We start from the raw sequence: 6,382 nt of genomic DNA, 5'->3' as shown, positions 1-6,382 counted from the left end.
GCAGCTGTTAAAGGGCACTGCAAAACTCTGGGAGAGCTGCTTTAAGGTTCCTAAATGGAAGGCACACCTACCGGTATGTAGTAATTGATAATTTTAAAAAACCTGCCTCTTGGATTGTAGCTTGCTATGCTTGTACTTGGGACCCAGGTGGCGCTGTGGGCTAAACCACTGAGCCTAGGGCTTGCTGATCAGAAGGTCGGCGGTTATCCCTGTGACGGGGTGAGCTCCCAATGCTTGGTCCCAGCTCCTGCCAACCTAGCAGTTCGAAAGCACATCAAAATGCAAGTAGATAAATAGGAACCGCTATAGCAGGAAGGTAAACGGCGTTTCCATGTGCTGCTCTGGTTTGCCAGAAGCGGCTTTGTCATGCTGGCCACATGACCTGGAAGCTATACGCCGGCTCCCTCGGCCAATAATGCGAGATGAGCGCACAACCCCAGAGTCGGTCACGACTGGACCTAATGGTCAGGGGTCCCTTTACCTTTACTATGCTTGTACTTAGTGTGGTGTGGTGTAGTGATTAAGAGCGGTAGACTCGTAATCTGGAGAACCGGGTTCGTGTCTCCACATGCAGCTGCTGGGTGACCTTGGGCTAGTCACACTTCTCTGAAGTCTCTCAGCCTCACTCACCTCACAGAGTGTTTGTTGTGGGGGAGGAAGGGAAGGGAAAGGAGAATGTTAGCTGCTTTGAGATATCAAATCCAACTCCAATCTCTTCTTAGTGCATAAAAAGTATGTGCACCTGTGTTGGGATGCAGCAAATGATCCTATGAATGGTAAATCTTTTACACTAGTTTTGAATACGTATAAAACCCTGAATCTGTACACTTATAAGATTCACCAGTTAGCACAAATTTATGTCTAGGTTCCAAAGTAGGTCTTTTTAACAGCAGGCATAGAATGCAACTCCTGTGGGTAGCCTTGGAACAGGAGAATATGAAATGTAAAATTGTTTCATAATTGATATACCGGGGGGGGGGTATTTAGAACAGAGAGAAATCGGGGGTAGTGGCATCAAGCGGATGTGCTTGAACCACCAACCTTCTGGTTAATAGCCAGATGCACTGATCCATTGTGCCACAGGTGCACCGCGGAGGTGCTAAAGAGTCTTTAGTACTTCTGTGTAAACTAAACTACAAACCCTAGAAAACTTCCTAGGAAATAAGCCTCACTGTATTCAAAAGAGGTTACTTTCTAATAAGTGTGGTTAATATTAGTTTCTGCTGTGACATCCAGTGTACATCTCAGTATGAGAAGCCATCTGCTCTGAATCATCGTTCTAAACAGAGAATGCAAAAAGGGAAAACAATAGACAGTTTTGGAAAGTCTTCAGATACATAATAAATTTGTTAAAGACTTCCAAAACAAGGTTTTTGAAAAATCATTTTGGCTCACTTGTAGCAAATCAAGCACCTTTAGGTCCTTCAGTGAGAGAATTCTTGCATATTCTTTAACTCCCATTAACAACACAGCTCATATGTGCTTGTCACAATGATAGATTGTACAGTTACGCTTCTGGAGCGTACATTCTGAGAAAGCAGGGCATCCAATGTATGTTTTGAAACTTTAAGTGGGCAAAGTATAACTAATAAAATTGTCATTCTCTTTATTATCTAATTTGATAACATGGTAGGTTTCCGTTAAATAGGTTGAGTGTTTCTTCATGTTATAACAGGGATGTAGTTGCAACTTCTGTGAAGCAACTAGTTACTGGATAGTCTCGATGACATCCTGTAATTTTCTTGCTTTACTCTTGCTTCCAAATTATTGTTTTCTCTTCATACTCTAGTCTTTGAGGCAGGAAATGTCATTATTTGATTTAAGCTGCCAGTAAATGTTAGATTTACTGACACAACCTTGATGGCAGAAAGTGAGGAGGAATTAAAGAACCTTTTAATGAGGGTGAAAGAGGAGAGCGCAAAATATGGTCTGAAGCTCAACATCAAATAAAACCAAGATCATGGCCACCGGTCCCGTCACCTCCTGGCAAATATAAGGGGAAGAAATGGAGGCAGTGAGAGATTTTACTTTCTTGGGCTCCTTGATTACTGCAGATGGTGACAGCAGTCACGAAATTAAAAGACGCCTGCTTCTTGGGAGAAAAGCAATGACAAACCTAGACAGCATCTTAAAAAGCAGAGACATCACCTTGCCGACAAAGGTCCGTATAGTTAAAGCTCTGGTTTTCCCGGTAGTAACGTATGGAAGTGAGAGCTGGACCATAAAGAAGGCTGAGCGCTGAAGAATTGATGCTTTTGAATTATGGTGCTGGAGGAGACTCTTGAGAGTCCCATGGACTGCAAGAAGATCAAACCTATCCATTCTGAAGGAAATCAGCTCTGAGTGCTCACTGGAAGGACAGATCGTGAAGCTGAGGCTCCAATACTTTGGCCACCTCATGAGAAGAGAAGACTCCCTGGAAAAGACCCTGATGTTGGGAAAGATTGAGGGCACTAGGAGAAGGGGACGACATAGGACGAGATGGTGGACAGTGTTCTCGAAGCTACAAACATGAGTTTGACCAAATTGCGGGAGGCAGTGGAAGACAGGAGTGCCTGGCGTGCTATGGTCCATGGGGTCACGAAGAGTCGGACACGACTAAATGACTAAACAAAATGTTAGATGGAAATCAGAAGAGGGGGTTTTATACCAAATCACAGGGTTGGAGAAGGCCTTGTATAACAGCCCCACTGCTCAATGCAGAACATCATTCTAGAGCTAGAGCAGGGTTGGGGAACCTGTGGCTTTCCAGATATTGGACTCCAGCTCCCATCAACCCTGGGCAACATGGCCAATGGTTAGGGATGATGGGAGTTGTAGTCACAAATTTACCGGGCTTCAGCTATAATCCCCAGCACTAGGCTACAAAACCTGCTTACTGCTTTCACTGCCTTTGAAAGAACTGAGGCAAACACTTTTGCTACAATGTTCTTCCAATCAGTATCTTTCTTCTTTACAACTAAAAGCCGAGGTACTCTATTTAATACAACAAATCCAACAGATACTAATGTGGTTAAAATTAATTAGAATAAAATGGTAGGTTTCGCCAGAAGCGGCTTAGTCATCCTGGTCACATGATCTGGAAGCTGTATGCCGGGTCCCTCGGCCAGTAAAGGGAAATGAGTACGGTACTGCAACCCCAGAGTTGTCCGCGACTGGGCCTAACATTCAGGGGTCCCTTTACCTTTACCTATACAAAATTAAAACTTTTTTAAAATTACTAATTTAAAATCCTTTTTTAAAAAAAGGATAGAAAATCTGTGTAGACCCAGCAGGCAAAAGCGACTGATGTGTTTTGTAGGCTGTCACACAATTTTTTGTGACTAATTCTGTAATCTCTGGTTTTCCATCTTCTCTAGAAGTAAACTGGACAATTCCAAACTGGAACTTCTGGGCATTCTTTGAAGCAATGGGTCAATAGTCTCTGAACGAGCACCCTGATGATAGGGACAACACAAGAGAACATGGTATAGGTGGTCTCTACCTCTCCACCATTGCAAGGACAGAGCCTTTTGACAAAGGGTTCCCCCCCCCCCCCGTAGCACTCATCTAAAACTGCTGAAGGGAGGGCATCACATACTGCAAGTGTAAAGGCCCCCCTATGGCTATGTACCTCTAACTCTTGACAGGTAGGCAGCTGGTTTTACTATATATCTTGTATCACCTCCATACAGTAGAACTGATATTCCATGTCATGAACTGGCAGGACAATGGAGAAGAGGACCCCAACAAGGTTTTAGCCAGGACTGGGACACACCAGGGCAAGCAGGGGATGGGGAAGGAAGCATAGCTGTCAAGTTTACCCTTTTCTCACGAGGAAGCCTTTTCAGCATAAGGGGATTTCCCTTTTAAAAAAGGGAGAACTTGACAGCTATGGAAGGAAGTACAGGGTGAGGGAGGATGGTGAGGGGATGGGGGTCAATGCACAGGAACTGAGCAGCAGGACCCATCACCACAGCAAGAGGGACCCCTGTCTGTCCCCACAAACATGGCGAGCTCTGAGTTGTAGGGAGCAGCAGGATTGGTGCCTTAGGAGGCTGAGGCAGGCAAGGGCCTACAGCCCATTTCCCTAACTGGCCAGGTGGGGCTTGTTACCTCCAGAAGGAGAGAGAGGTGTGATTCCTCAGCTGGATTAGGCTTGGAACAGATGTGGGTCATCTGCCTCATCAAGCCCACATGCTGCAATCAGCATGCAAAGTACTAAAAGGAAGCAGAGCTGAGGTGCTGTGTTTCCTCAGTTACCCTTGTTGATGGGCCTTGATGCTCCTGGACATCTATGGGATAGTGCTTTGGGTTTGACTCTGGACTTGTATCCTGACAGCTGGCCTTGGCCTACTTTGACCCTGGATTGCATTTCCTGACCTTTGGACTTTGCTTGTGTGGATTGACCCCTGGTCTTTGAACTTTGGACTTGCCATACTGGATTGCTGCCAGGTAGGCCAGGGGTTCAGGACACCCAATGATGGTGTAGCTTGGGGTGGGGTGGGGTGGAAGTCTTGTCTGCTGAGGCATTTAACCAGGTTGTTTATATAGAAATTAACTAAAGCTGGGGCTAAAACACAGCCCTGCTTCACACGTCTTTGGGTAGGAATGGTATTCGTGGGGCTTAAAGGTAAACGGCATTTCCGTTCACTCTGGCTTCTGCCACCGTGTTCAGTTGTGCCAGAAGCAGTTTAGTCATAATGGCCAGATGACCTGGAAAGCTGTATGTGGGTAAACACTGGGCCTGAAGCAATATGAGTTCTGCAGCCCCATAGTCATCTTTGACTGGACTTAACCAACCAGGGGCCCTTTACCTTTATTGATCAAGTTAATATTGTCAGCTCCAAACTTCTTAATAAATATTGTGGTATCCGCCAATTGAGCTGAACATGCTATTTAGCTGATTCTCAGTAGAGGTTCCCTCTAATGGCTGTGAGTCCCTGTATTTGTTATTTGGAGGCATCTCAAGCATATTTTATGATGGTTCACTCCCTTGAGCTGCATTAGGTGTCCCCCCTCCCCAATAATGAAACTGCTTCATTCTGAGTATGGTGATACGTTTGAAGATTAGCAGCAATCTCCAGGTTTGCTTGGTACCAGGGAATTTCTCATACTATTCAAGATCTATGGAATACCATCTAATGAATGAGTAATTGTCCTTTTCTTTCCCCATCTTCCTTGGTGTAAAGGGATATTTGCAATTTGCAGTGTTACTTCGTTGTATTAAAATACTAGGACTGATCTCAGTGGAAGCTTGTTGCTTGACTTCAGAAAGCTGGTGTTAGCGTTGGAGTTAAAAGATTTACAGCTGGTGTGGGCTGCTTGTCATCAAAAGAGGTCAGCTGATCTGAAGTAGCTTCTGTGCGGAGGTGAGCGAAAATTCCAGCCTCCTTAATTGTTATGTCGTGTCCTCTTAGAGAAGTACTTAATTCCTCTAGCAATAGGGTGATCTTAGTAAACTGCTGGAAAATTGACACAACAGTCAGAAAAGTTGCACAGGCAGGAAAACTAACCAGTTTGTAACTAAGCTAACAGTTCATAAATTATTGGTAGAGCAACATAAGAGAGAGGCTTGTGAGAGGCATGCAGCTGAGGTGGAGCAAGCACTGAAATAATGGGCTAATGCTGCCAATTTCTTCAAAAGTCCAATACAATACAAGCAGCATGCAAGGGCACAAGGTTCAATCAAGTTTCAATCAAGTATTATTAGTACAAAAACAACAACAATAAGATAACCATATACAAGTGCTGACACAGAAGCCAAAGCCAAACATCAAGCAGATAGCATATACAAATAAATACCGAAAGGCAAACCAGTCTTAATGGTCTTTGAGGCTATATAGCGGTCAGCAAAGTGGCAGCAGGTCAAACGAAGTGTCAATGATAGACAGGCTGCCGGCGTTTTTCGCCTGTTTCGCCCATATGACGGGCTTCTTCAGTAGTTTCTCCTTCTGCTTTCAGTTATGTTTAGTGCATTCAAATTCGTATGAAACCACTTATCTTGGCTTAGGCCACAATGCTCAAGTTCTTTTTCAAAAGGTTCTCTCATGTGGCTTTGATACATTTACATATTCACTGGTGATACAAATCAAATTCTAATTATTATTTAGACTAATACAGTAGTACAATTTCTAAAATACATGTACATATAAAGAAATATTTGTATTTATTTGTACCGGTATATGCTATCTGCTTGATGTTTGGTTTTGGCTTCTGTGTCAGCACTTGTATATGGTTCTCTTCTTGTTTGTTTTTTTGTTTTTGTTTTTTGTTTGTACTAATAATACTTGATTGAACCTTGTGCCCTTGCATGCTGCTTGTATTGTATTGGAGGTGGAGCAAGCAGCTTAGATCTCTTCACAAAATGAGCTTCTCAGGTAGACTGAGAAGCTACATCAAT

This window comes from Zootoca vivipara, chromosome 2 (genome assembly GCF_965207765.1).
Source record: "Zootoca vivipara chromosome 2, rZooViv2.hap1.1, whole genome shotgun sequence".
Lineage (NCBI taxonomy): Eukaryota > Metazoa > Chordata > Lepidosauria > Squamata > Lacertidae > Zootoca > Zootoca vivipara.
Note: the sequence above shows the minus strand (reverse complement) of the source record.